This window comes from Emys orbicularis, chromosome 3 (genome assembly GCF_028017835.1).
Source record: "Emys orbicularis isolate rEmyOrb1 chromosome 3, rEmyOrb1.hap1, whole genome shotgun sequence".
In the NCBI taxonomy this organism is placed as follows: domain Eukaryota; kingdom Metazoa; phylum Chordata; order Testudines; family Emydidae; genus Emys; species Emys orbicularis.
In genome coordinates, this window is record NC_088685.1 from 178,610,778 (window position 1) to 178,624,226 (window position 13,449).

The 13,449-nt window shown below is 48.7% G+C and overlaps 1 pseudogene; it reads right to left on the bottom strand.

The window, feature by feature from the left end:
- Positions 1–489: 489 nt before the first annotated feature.
- Positions 490–9,997, bottom strand: LOC135876299 (large ribosomal subunit protein uL10-like; annotated as a pseudogene).
- Between the last annotated feature and the right edge of the window lie 3,452 nt (positions 9,998–13,449).

Consider the following 13,449-nt stretch of genomic DNA (forward strand, 5'->3'; position numbering starts at 1 on the left):
ACAGCCTGCTGCTCTTGCAAGATCTATTTCTACTACTTGCTTTGCTGGAGAGGTTGAGAACTGTAGCAGAATGAAATAGCTAAACTATGGACTGATAACTTTGGAAATGGAAGAAAAAGAAAATTCTACATGAAAGTCAAATGTGTTAGTCTCTTGTTAGTATGGATGGGTATAACGTTATTCATTTTCAACAGGGCAGCATGGGGGGGGGGATGTTGCTGGAGGAACCCATGTAAACTGAAGGATAGCTCTTTCAAAATATACAGTTTTGTTCTGTTTATTTCTGTATGAAAATATTTTTAACTTTATTTTGAAACATTTCCCTTTCCAACCCAAGTGTTGTTCTGTTTGCATTTTTGATGGAACTACTTGTCTTTGCAATGAAAATGTGTGAAACATTTGAATTTTCACAAGTTTTCAAGACAAAAGCCATTTTTGCTTGAAAACTGGACTCATTTTGACTCAGAAATATTGTGTATATTCATGATACAAAAAGTCAGTTTAGTCAAAGAGACCAAAGCCCATGTCATCATCAGATTCCTCAGATTCTTCTTTCTTTTCTTCCTTTCTTCTCCTCAGCAGGGGCAGCCCCACCAGCAGGAGCAGCATCCCCAGAAGGAGCAGCAGCAGTTGAAGCACCACCAGCTCCTACATTACAGATCAGGCTTCCAATGTCAATGTTAGCTAGAGCCTTTGCGAACAGGCCCGGCCAGAAAGGTTCAACATTTACTCCAGCTGCTTTAATAAGTGCATTAATTTTGTCCTCCGTGACAGTGACTTCGTCGTCGTGCAGGATGAGCGCGGCGTAGATGCAGGCGAGCTCGGAGCTGGAGGGGCGGGTGGCGGTGGGGTGTGGTGCTAGTCACTGGGATGTAACGGCCTTAGCTTCAGCTGAAGGACACAGCACCTTTTGCAGCCAGAGAGACAAGAGAACCATTCATGACAGTTTTCTCAAATACACTTATTTCCATATGGAAAAGCAAAAAAAAAAAAAAAAATCAGAGTTTGTTACAGATATTTCTCACAGCTGTGCTGGGAAGTTTCTGGTCCGCACTGTGATTGGTCACATTTCTGGGGTTAACTGTACCTCTATCCCCTCTGTGGTCTGCTTGAGGGTGCCAATTTAGGTTTCATGCTTCCAACCATCACCTCTGTATGGTTGGGGACCTGCAGCCCTCTTCCTCCAGACTGGGGATGTAGGCTTGCAGTCTCCCTGCAATCCACTGTGTTTATCCCAGCAGGTCTGAGCTTAGCCTAAGGATATGTCTACACTGCAATTAAAAACCTGTGGCTGGCCCATGCCAGTTGACTCAGACTCATGGGGCTTGGGCTAAGGGGTTGTTTAATTGTGGTGGCAACATTTGGGCTTGGCCTGGAGTCCAGGCTCTAGGACCTTGCAAGATGGGAGGGTCCCAAAGCTTGGGCTGCAGCTTGAGCCTGAATGTTTACACTGCAAGTAAACAGCCCCTTAGCCTGAGCCCTGTGAGCCTGAGTCAGCTGGCACGGGCCAGCCGCAGGTATCTAATTGCAGTATAGACATACCCATAGAGGCCCAGATCTGCAAAATGACTTTGCATTGCAAAAGTGAGTGTCACAGTGCCAGGGCCGCCTGGGGGGGGGGGGGGGGGGAAAGTGGGGCAATTTGCCCCAGGCCCCGGGCCCCGCAGGGGCCCCCATGAATATGTCGGAGGCTCCCCCCGCCTCCGTCTTCCCCCATCCCCCGGCGTCTCAGCTGGTAAGGGGGCGGGGCTGCAAGCTGCGGCTGAGCGGCTCCTGGACGCAGCGCGCTGAGGCTCCGGGAGAGGGGGTAAGCGGCATGGTAAGGGGCCGGGCACCCCCCCCGACCCCATCCCCCACAGCCCTGACCCCCAGCTCCGAGCCCAGCCCCTCTGAGCCGGACACCCCCCGACCCCATCCTCCCCACAGCCCTGACCCCAGCTCTGAGCCCAGCCCCACTGAGCCGGGCACCCCCCCCGACCCCATCCCCCACAGCCCTGACCCCCAGCTCCAAGCCCAGCCCCTCTGAGCCGGACACCCCCTGACCCCATCCCCCCCACAGCCCTGACCCCCAGCTCCGAGCCCAGCCCCTCTGAGCTGGACACCCCCCCTGACCCCATCTCCCCACAGCCCTGAGTCCAGCCCCTGTGAGCCGGGCACCCCCCAACCCAGAGCCCAGCTCCCCACCCAGCCCTGGGCAATAGCAGCACCACCCCCAGGCAGTGACAGCCCATTGGCACCAACCATCACCCAGCAACAGCCCATTATGTAATTGCAAATGTATACATACCATTAAAGCTTTTAATGTTTTAAAATAATGTATTTAGTGTATTTTCAAATTATTACAAATTAATTTTTGAATGTATTTCACTAGTTATTTTTTACATTTCCAAATACATGTTACTATAGTATTGCAACTTTTTTTTATGGAAGGGGCCCCCGAAATTGCTTTGCCCCAGGCCCCCTGAATCCTCTGGGTGGCCCTGCACAGTGCCTAATTTTTAGGAGCCTAGGAAATCATAGGAACAACACTGACACTGCAAAGCCTAAATTATGTGCCTATACTCCTATACAATGAATGGGGAGAGAGAGGTGCCTCAGAATGGGAAGCACAAAAGCCAGCACACTATGTGGGGGAGCCATTTAAGCTAGCCAGTGGAAGATACCAAAGGGAAGCATGTGTCCTAGGCTCCATCCCTCTCGTAGATATAGATACTTATCTCTGCTAGTAACCCACAACTGGGAACCCCTCTCCTGATGGTGGCATGTGCTGGACTATAGGATATTCTGATTTGGATCTCCCTCAATCTCTCCTGTTGACGTTGTTCCACTTTAAATAATTATATTGGGCCAGAGAAAGAATGAGACTCACTCTATAACCCAGTGGTTAGAGCACTAACCTGAAAGGTGGGTTAAAATCCTTTCTCCTCAGCATGCGGGGGGGGGGGAGTTGAATTGGGGTCTCCCACATCCCAGGTGAGTACCCTAACCAGTGGGCTAAAGGAATATCCTCCTCCTTCCCCCTCCCCCCGACTTTTTGTGTGGAGTTAGGTGGCCTCTGAGCACGCTTACTGGCTCAGACTCTGCACGTGACTTAGGTGGAGGAATACCTATCTTCCCCCAGTTTTTGGAAGTTTTTGGAAAGTGTAGGGGACAATTTCCTGGTGCAAGTGCTGGAGGAAACAACTAGGGGCAGAGCTCTTCTTGACCTGCTGCTCACAAACCAGGAAGAATTAGTAGGGGAAGCAAAAGTGGATAGGAACCTGGGAGGCAGTGACCATGAGATGGTCGAGTTCAGGATCCTGACACAAGGAAGAAAGGAGAGCAGCAGAATACGGACCCTGGACTTCAGAAAAGCAGACTTTGACTCCCTCAGGGAACTGATGGGCAGGATCCCCTGGGAGAATAACATGAGGGGCAAAGGAGTCCAGGAGAGCGGGCTGTATTTTAAAGAATCCTTATTGAGGTTGCAGGAACAAAACCATCCCGATGTGTAGAAAGAATAGTAAATATGGCAGGCAACCAGCTTGGCTTAACAGTGAAATCCTTGCTGATCTTAAACGCAAAAAAGAAACTTACAAGAAGAGGAAGATTGGACAAATGACCAGGGAGGAGTATAAAGATATTGCTCAGGCATGCAGGAATGAAATCAGGAAGGCCAAATCACATTTGGAGTTGCAGCTAGCAAGAGATGTTAAGAGTAACAAGAAGGGTTTCTTCAGGTATGTTAGCAACAAGAAGAGAGTCAAGGAAAGTGTGGGCCCCTTACTGAATGAGGGAGGCAACCTAGTGACAGAGGATGTGGGGAAAGCTAATGAACTCAATGCTTTTTTTGCCTCTGTCTTCATGAACAAGGTCAGTTCCCAGACTGCTGCACTGGGCAGCACAGCATGGGGAGGAGGTGACCAGCCCTCTGTGGAGAAAGAAGTGGTTCGGGACTATTTAGAAAAACTGGATGAGCACAAATCCATGGGGCCGGATGTGCTGCATCCGAGGGTGGTAAAGGAGTTGGCGGATGTGATTGCAGAGCCATTGGCCATTATCTTTGAATCAATTGGGGGAGGTCTCAGATGACTGGAAAAAAGCTAATGTAGTGCCCACCTTTAAAAAAGGGAAGAAGGAGGATCCGGGGAACTACAGGCCAGTCAGCCTCACCTCAGTCCCTGGAAAAATCATGGAGCAGGTCCTCAAGGAATCAATTCTGAAGCGCTTAGAGGAGAGGAAAGCGAACAGGAACAGTCAGCATGGATTCACCAAGGGCAAGTCGTGCCTGACCATTGCCTTCTATGAGGAGATAACTGGGTCTGTGGATGAGGGGAAAGCAGTGGATGTGTTATTCCTTGACTTTAGCAAAGCTTTTGATACAGTCTCCCACAGTATTCTTGCCGGCAATTTAAAGAAGTATGGGCTGGATGAATGGACTATAAGGTGAATAGAAAGCTGGCTAAATCGTTGGGCTCAATGGGTAGTGATCAATGGCTCCATGTCTAGTTGGCAGCCGGTATCAAGCGGAGTGCCCCAAGGGTCGGTCCTGGGGCCGGTTTTGTTCAATATCTTCATTAATGATCTGGAGGATGGCATGGACTGCACTCTCAGTAAGTTTGCAGATGACACTAAACTGGGGGGAGTTGTAGATATGCTGGAGGGTAGGGATAGGATACAGAGGGACCTAGACAAATTAGAGGACTGGGCCAAAAGAAAACTGATGAGGTTCAACAAGGACAAGTGCAGAGTCCTGCACTTAGGACAGAAGAATCCCATGCACTGCTACAGACTAGGGACCGAATGGCTAGGCAGCAGTTCTGTGAAAAGGACCTAGGGGTTACAGTGGATGAGAAGCTGGATATGAATCAACAGTGTGCCCTTGTTGCAAGACGGTTAACTGCATTTTGGGCTGTATAAGTAGGGGCATTGCCAGCAGAACGAGGGACGTGATCATTCCCCTCTGTTCGACATTGGTGAGGTCTCATCTGTAGTACTGTGTCCAGTTTTGGGCCCCACACTACAAGAAGGATGTGAAAAAATTGGAAAGAGTCCAGCGGAGGGCAACAAAAATGATTAGGGGGCTGGAGCACATGACTTATGAGGAGAGGCTGAGGGAACTGGGATTGTTTAGTCTGCAGAAGAGAAGAATGAGGGGGGATTTGATAGCTGCTTTCAACTACCTGAAAGGGGGTTCCAAAGAGGATGGATCTAGACTGTTCTCAGTGGTACCAGATGACAGAACAAGGAGTAATGGTCTCAAGTTGCAGTGGGGGGGAGGTTTAGGTTGGATATTAGGGAAAACTTTTTCACTCGGAGGGTGGTGAAGCACTGGAATGGGTCACCTAGGGAGGTGGTGGAATCGCCTTCCTTAGAGGTTTTTAAGGTCAGGCTTGACAAAGCCATGGCTGGTATGATTTAGTTGGGAATTGGTCTTGCTTTGAGCAGGGGGTTGGACTAGATGACCTCCTGAGGTCCCTTCCAACCCTGATATTCTATGATTCTATGATCCTATGATTACTAGCGGAGATAAGCACCTTTCTCCATGAGAGGGGCAGGGCTTAGGACACACCCCTCTCGTCGACATCTCCCATTGGCAAGTTTAGGCAGAGAGCTGCCTAGCCTGCTTGGTTTTGTGGGTTGGATTCTAAGGGTATGTCTACACTATGAAATTAGGTCGATTTTATAGAAGTCGATCTTTAGAAATTGATTTTATACAGTCGATTGTGTACGTCCCCACTAAGCATATTAAGTCGGCGGAGTGCGTCCTCAATACTGTGGCTAGCATCGACTCACAGAGCAGTGCACTGTGGGTAGCTATCCCACAGTTCCCGCAGTGCACTGTGGGTAGCTATCCCACAGTTCCTGTAGTCTCCTCTGCCCATTGGAATTCTGGGTTAAGCTCCCAATGCCTGATGGGGCAAAAACATTGTTGCGGGTGGTTTTGGGTACATGTCGTCAGTCTCCCCTCCCTCCCTCCCTCCGTGAAAGCAACAGCAGACAATCGTTTCATGCCTTTTTTGCTGGGTTACCCGTGCAGATGTCACAGCATGGCAAGCATGGAGCCCGCTCAGTTCAGCACTGCTGTTGTGAGCATTGTAAACACCTTGCGCATTATCCTGCAGTATGTGCAGAACCTGGCTAAGAGATGCCAGCACGAGGACGATTGTGAGGAGGACATGGACACAAACATTCCTGAAAGCATGGGATGTGGCAATTGGGACATCATGGCAGCAGTGGGGCAGGTTGATTCAGTGGAACGCCGATTCTGAGCCCGGCAAACAAGCACAGACTGGTGGGACCGCATAGTGTTGCAGGTATGGGATGATTTTGACTTTTGCATGCATAAGCCCACTTTCCTTGAACTTTGTGAGTTGCTTTCCCCCGCCGTGAAGTGCAGGAATACCAAGATGAGAGCTGCCCTGACAGTTGAGAAGCGAGTGGCGATAGCCCTGTGGAAGCTTGCAACGCGTGACTGCTACCGGTCAGTCGGGAATCAATTTGGAGTGGGCAAATCTACTGTGGGGACTGTGTGATCCGAGTAGCCAATGCAATCACGATGTTCTGTTATCTTGGGTAGTGACTCTGGGAAATGTGCAGGTCATACTGGATGGCGCTGCTGCAATGGGGTTCCCTAACTGTGGTGGGGCGATAGATGGAACGCATATCCCTATCTTGGCACTGGACCACCTTGCCAACCAGTACGTAAACCGCAAGGGTACTTCTCAATGGTGCTGCAAGCACTGGTGGATCACAAGGGACGTTTCACCGACATCAACGTGGGATGACTGGGAAAGGTACATGACACTCGCATCTTTAGGAACTCCGGGCTGTTCGAGCAGCTGCAAGAAGGTACTTACTTCCCAGACCAGAAAATTACCGTTGGGGATGTTGAAATGCCAATAGTTATCCTTGGGGACCCAGCCTACCCCTTGCTCCCATGGCTCATGAAGCCATACACAGGCAGCCTGGACAGTAGTAAGGAGCAGTTCAACTATAGGCTGAGCAAGTGCAGAATGGTGGTAGAATGTGCCTTTGGACATATAAAAGCTCGCTGGTGCTGTTTGCTGATTAGGTTAGAACTCAGCGCAACCAACATTCCCATTGTTATTGCTGCTTGCTGTGTGCTCCATAATATCTGTGAGAGTAAGGGGGAGACGTTTATGGCGGGGTGGGAGGTTGAGGTAAATCTCCTGGCAGACGATTTTGAGCTGCCAGACACCAGGACGATTAGAAGAGCACAGGTAGGCACTTTGCACACCAGAGAGGCTTTGAAAACCAGTTTCATGACTGGCCAGGCTACAGTGTGACAGTTGTGTGTGTTTCTCCTTGATGCAAACCCACCCCCTTTGTTGATTTTAATTTCCTTTAAGCCAACCACCCTCCCCCTTTTGATCACAGCTGGCAAACGAAATAAAGTCACTATTGTTTTGAAACAATGCATTCTTTCTTTATTAATTAAAAAAAAGTGAGATAACTGACAAGGTAGCCCGGGTGTGATGGGATGGGGTGGGGTGGGGTGGGGGAGGAGGGAAGGACAAGGCCACATTGCTTATTGTAGCCACACTACAAATCAAAACTGTTTGAATGACAGCCTTTTGTTGCTTGGGCCATCCTCTGGAGTGGAGTGGCTGGGTATCCGGACCGCCCCCGCGTTCTTGGGCGTCTGGGTGAGGAAGATGTGGAACTTGGGGAGGAGGGCAGGCGGTTATACAGTGGATGCAGGGGCGGGGGGGGGGTCTGTGCTTTTGTTGGCTTTTCTGCAGCTCCACCAGACGCCTCATTATGTCCGTTTGCTCCCTGTAGCAGGGTGGACACCTGCTCCTGCCTGGAAGGGCCTGAGATAGACCAGGGAGCAGGCAGCGTGAAGGCTGAGCTGATTGGGGGAAGTGGCTGCAGCTGGGGCCAAATCCCAAACAGCCTCAGCAGGCCCTATAAAGGCAGGGAGCCAGGAGCTCAGGCCAGAGTCTCTCTCTGCACTCAGAGAGAGAAGGGCCTGGCTGCAGGGAGCTAAGACAGAGTACCTGGGTGGAGCAGGGCTGGGGAAAGGCTGAGGAGCTGGGGGAGCTCCAGCCTGGATAGCCCCAGGCTGCAGCCTAGTAGGAGGCCAAGGGGTACTGGGGTTGCAGAGGGCAGCCCATGGGTAGGCCAAGGCAGCAGGTCCAAACCCAACCTTGCCTGTGATGAGGGGCCTATACTGCAGTCTGCCCCAGGGAGCGGGGGCTAGTTGGTGACTGGCAGTGGCCTTATTCTATGGTGAGGTAGGGATAGTGGGTGGGGGTTCCCCGGGGAGGGGAGACCCTAGTACTGAGGGGTGTACTGCCAGGGGGCAGCACCCCAGATACAAGGGCACCGGGGTCTGGGAGGGACACAGGGGCTAGAGGACAGGCGGATCACTGGCCTGCAGGGGGTGCTCCAGGATGCTGGAAGAGCTAATTCCCAGAAGAGACCAGCAGGAGGCGCTGCAGGGGTGAGTCCGCCCCTCTACATTCCCCCATTAGCCTCAGCGTCGCCTCTGCTCATCGCGCTCACTGTATGCTTTCCTGGCCTCTGTCACTGAATGCCTCCATGCATTCAGCTGTGCCCTATCAGTGCGGGAGGACTGCATGAGCTGGGAAAACATGTCATTGCAAGTGTGTTTTTTTTCGCCTTCTAATCTGCGATAACCTCTGAGACGGAGATGAGGGGGGAGTGTAGAAACATTTGCGCCTGCGGGGGGATAAAAAGGGAGAGTAAAATTTAAGAAGATACATTTCTGAGAACAAAATGAAGACTCTTTCACAGTGAATCAAGCAATTCACAGCAGACAGCACATGGACTTTAGGTACAAGGTCGCATTTTGCCTTTTATATTGAGCGCCTGCCGGTATGGTGACACATCACACACGGCTGGGCAACAGAATTCGGTTTCCAGGCAGCCATGGTAAGCCAAAAGGTATGTGGGGTTGGCTTCCTATGCCTTCATAACATGTGGGAATGGTTTCAAACTGCAGCGCCCTCCTTTCCCATAGCAAGCAATGCCGGTTGGGTTTCACATTTAAAAGGAGAGGCTGCGGTTTTCAGGTGGATGTGCAGCACACACCTCCCCCCACCCCACCGTGTGGCTATTCTCTGGGATGATCCCTTCTCCCCTCCCCGCACCGCGTGGCTATTCTCCGGGATGATCCCTTCACCCCTCCCCCCCGCCACGTGGCTATTCTCTGGGATGATCTCTTTTAGCCAAGCGCAAACAGCCCAGCATGAACAGGGTCCTTTTAGTGATCCCTTACAAAAATTCCCCTATTTCAACCAAGTGAGCATGAATGATATCACTCTCCTGAGGCTAACACAGAAAGATATAGACCGAATGTTGCTTGAGTTCGACCAAAACCCAGGACCATTCGCTGCCATGCTTTGTGCTGCAATGATTCCAGACTACTTGCTACTGGCTTGGCATGGTAAAGTGTCCTACCGTGGAGGATGAAATAAGGCAGCCCTGCCCAGAAACCTTCTGCAAAGGCTTTCAGAGTACCTCTAGGAGAGCTTCATAGAGATGTCTTTGGAGGATTCCCGCTCCATCCCTAGACACGTTAACAGACTTTTCCAGTAGCTGTACTGGCCGCGAATGCATCCCAATTCTTCAGGGCAAATCAAACATTAAACACTATTGCTTTTAAGCCCTGTACTATAGTTACAAATGTGCACTCACCAGAGGTGCCTTCTCCGGCTTCAGGGTCAGGGATCCCGCCTTGGGAGGGTATTGGCTCCAGGGTGATGAAAAGGTCCTGGCTGCTGGGGAGAACGGATTCACCAGTTGCCTGCTGGGCATTCTCCTCCTCCTCCTCCACAAAATCCTCCTCCCTGTTGCGTGAGACTCCCCCCTTGCAGGTGTCCACGGACAGTGGTGGGGTAGTGGTAGGGTCCCCCCCTAGAATGCCATGCAGCTGATCACAGAAGCGGCATGTATGGATCTCTGACCTGGAGCAACCATTTGCCTCCTTTGTCTTTTGGTAGGCTTGCCTGAACTCCTTGACTTTCATGCAGCACTGCTGTGTGTCCCTGTTGTAGCCTCTCTCCACCATGCCCTGTGCGATTTTGGCATATATATTAGCATTTCTTCTTTTTGATCGGAGTTTGGCCTGCACAGATTCTTCTCCCCATACAGAAATCAGATCCAGTGTCTCCCGTTTGGTCTATGCTGGAGCTCGTTTGCAATTCTGGGGAGACTGCATGGTCACCTGTGCTGCTGAGCTCACCACGCTGACCAAACAGGAAATGAAATTCAAAATTTCCTGGAGCTTTTCCTGTGTACCTGGCTAGTGCATCAGAGTTGAAAATGCTGTCCAGAGCGGTCACATTGGAGCACTCTGGGATAGCTCCCGGAGGCCAATACCATCAAATTGCATCTGCACTACCCCAAATTCGACCCAGCAAGGTCAATTTTAGCGCTACTCCCCTCGCTGGGGAGGAGTACAGAAGTCGATTTTAAGAGCCCTTTAGGTCAACGGAATGGGGTTGGTTGTGTGGATGCATTCATTTTAAAATCGACCTAACACAGCTAAATTCAACCTAACCCCATAGTGTAGACCAGGGCTAAGTCACCATTTCTCCCTCTTCATTGTATAGGAAGACTAGGCTTCCTATATAATAACTCAGGCTGTGTGGATTGCAATTGTTCCTGTTATTTTCTAGGAGACTAAGGGTATGTCCTACACTACAATTACTACAGCAGCACAGCTTCCGTGCTGCAGCACTGTACTGTAGACACTTCTTATATCAGCGGAATGGGTTATTGATGTAGTTAATCCACCGCTCCAAGAGGCAGTAACTAGGTCGACAGAAGAATTAGCCATGTCTACAGTTGGGGTTAGGTCAACCTAACTACAGTGCAAAATGTTTACAGCTCTGAGTGACATATCTAGGTTGATCTAATTATTAAGTGTAGACCAGGCCTAAAAGTTAGGTGTTGAGATGCTGTGTGTCACAATGCCTAAATCCCTTTGTGGATCTGGGCCAGTGTGTGCAAGTTTTAGTTAAAGGCTCAATCCAGCAGTTACTTTAAAATTCATTCTTCCAGGAGTACAATCTAACTGTTTTTTGTGCAGCAAACCTGGTACAAACTCTCAAAAGGCTTTTTACACAAAAGTATTATTCTGCTTTCCCAGGGAAATTCATTGATGCAAGCTTACAAGCGGTTTTTAATCTTTTTTTCCAGTTTTTAGTTTTATGTTCTTTTACTCATGAATATTCTGATGTTTATTTATTTACTCACAGTCAGATCACGTGTGGTACATAATTACATACTTTATCATTTACTGACTGATTTATTACCCGCTGTATTGATATAATAATATACCCTACCATGCAGAGCTGAGGAGCGATACCTTCATCAAATGGAGCTTCAGAGAGACACACACTAATCAGAGAGCTGTCCTGTCACTGCATTTAGCTGGCATTTGCACTGTCACAACATATAAACACAATGCTGTGACACAGCTATCACAAGGCAGCGTCAGGACACCACTCTGCATTTGTTTTGTGACTATCAGCAACTCCATTCAGTAACACATTCATTCTTTTGTCTGCCCCTTCCTTGTTTCTTGGGAAAAGGGTGTTTCTTCTCACACTCTTTCCCTATTTCTCTTTCCTTCCTGAAGCCCAATCTTGCCTGGTGTTTTAGCATCTTGTGGAAGGTCCTAAATGCCTTTAATTGCTACTGAAGTCAGTGAAAGATGAAGATGGTCAGCATCTTGCAGCGCATGCCCCTGGTTGCTTGGAAAACTCATAGGGGCTTGGACTTACATGTTTAGGGCAGCGGCCTATACTGCCTCACATGTGAGCGCCAGGATTCCACAAGAAATAGGGTTGAGAGCCCAGAGCAACTGTATTTGGCTGTAGAGTCACATGTTGGATATTGCTGCATTAATATTGATACTTTAAAAAATGCCAAAATGTTTTTGAAAGTATGAGCCATTTCACTGGCCTATCTTATCACAGCATGTAATCAATAAATCATATGCCAGTTCTGGTCATTCTGCATGTCAGATGTGTCAAGTCACATGTCTACATCAGTGTCCAGACTAGTACAGATTGCGTGTTTGTTATTGTGTCTTTCTACCTCCTCAGTGCTGACTTAGGAGCTATTATCCTAAGTTCATCGTAATTGCAAGAAAATTCCATCTGTTTGCCCCAAAAGAAGGAAACTGAATAAAGAAATTCAAAGGAAACTGCACTTACTAACCACAACATGCCACCACCTGTGGCTTTGCTAAGGGATCCTCATACTCATGGGAATTCCGTGAAGTAAACGAAGTGCCTTCCCAGTAAGAAATCTGCATAACCTCTAAGTCATGCCAGTTCTCACCAACTGGTTGAGCTGAAAGATGAAAGTCACTTTTGATATTTACAGACCATGACTTATTGATTGTTGTATGGCATATACAGACCAGTTCAATAGGGAAAATGCTTCTTAGTGGAAAATGAAGCTGATAGTAATTTTATTGTAAGGATGCTCTTTGCCTGTCTTGTTCGTTTGTCATATTGTAAACTAACCTAATTCAAATGCAAGCTACAGTTTAAAATTGTACTGAAAATCAGACAGGAGTAAACAGATCCAATTCAGCACACCAGATGAGAATACAGATTACAAAAAATGTACAGATCTGAAGGGAGAAAGATTAAAACATCAGACTAAGAGCCAGGATATCAGGCTTCTATTCCTAACTCTGCCAGAGAATTCCTATGGGACCTTTGGACATAGGGCTGGTCTACACTAGGGGGGGGATCGATCCAAGATACACAACTTCAGCTACGCGAATAGCGTAGCTGAAGTCAAAGTATCTTGGATCGAATTACCTGGGGTCCACACGGCGCGGGATCGACGGCCGCGGCTCCCCCGTCGACTGCGCTACCACCGCTCGCTCTGGTGGAGTTCCGGAGTCGACGGTGAGCGCGTTCGGGGATCGATATATCGCGTCTTAACGAGACGCGATATATCGATCCCGGATAAATCGATTGTTACCCGCCGATACGGCGGGTAGTGAAGACGTACCCATAAGGTACAGAGGTTAGTTTCCTTATCTGTGAAATTAAGGTAACAATACTAACCTGCATCACAGAAGTTTTGTGCGGCTTAAATTAATATTTGTAAATGGCTTTGAGACTGACAGAAGTGCAAATCATTATTTCAGTATTATACTCCTGGCTAGAATTTTCATAGTAAGAGAAGTTTGTTAGTGTTAATTTTGGCTTGTTTTTCTGCTAAATAAGGGGACATTGTAATATGTTTCTGAATCTACTGTCCTTTTTGGTATCTCACTGTGATTGATTTCCACTTAATCAAGGTTTATGGACAAACCTTCAAAAATCTACTCTGTTCTGACATCACATGTAACATTTAGGAGCCTCCCTCAAGATGGCACTATTAAACTGCTTCACATACCTCTGAACACTTGCATAATCTTGTTTATAAAGCACTGAGGTCATTTTAAAG